At 34.9% G+C, this 367-nt stretch overlaps 2 protein-coding genes across 6 annotated transcripts in view; both read right to left on the bottom strand.

Moving 5' to 3' along the window:
• The window catches only part of AMBRA1 (autophagy and beclin 1 regulator 1), a 346,870-nt gene that overhangs the window by 244,461 nt on the left and 102,042 nt on the right, over positions 1-367 (bottom strand).
• The window catches only part of CKAP5 (cytoskeleton associated protein 5), a 537,335-nt gene that overhangs the window by 155,092 nt on the left and 381,876 nt on the right, over positions 1-367 (bottom strand). The window lies entirely within an intron of this gene.

Below are 367 nucleotides of genomic sequence, written 5' to 3' on the forward strand. Positions count from 1 at the left end.
GGAAATAAATAAATAAATAAATAAATAATAATAATAATAATAATAATAATATTAACAAGTTACTACTAAAATGCAATTCAGAATAGAAGGGAAAAAGCATGCACCACTGTCTCAACCCAGAGAAGCACCAGGAGCTGAAAGGAGTTTTTGCAAAGAGACCACCAAGGGAAATAAATAAATAAATAAATAAATAATAATAATAATAATAATAATAATAGTTACTAGCGTGGAAACTACTAAAATGCAATTCAGAATAGAAGGCTAACCCCCCTCCCCTAAGGAAGCAACCAACCTCTCTCTGGCTTGCTCTTGTGGCCGGCTGGCTCCTCCTTCTTCCTCCTCCTCCTTTCCCTGCTCTTCTATTCAT

This window comes from Sceloporus undulatus, chromosome 1, assembly GCF_019175285.1.
Source record: "Sceloporus undulatus isolate JIND9_A2432 ecotype Alabama chromosome 1, SceUnd_v1.1, whole genome shotgun sequence".
In the NCBI taxonomy this organism is placed as follows: domain Eukaryota; kingdom Metazoa; phylum Chordata; class Lepidosauria; order Squamata; family Phrynosomatidae; genus Sceloporus; species Sceloporus undulatus.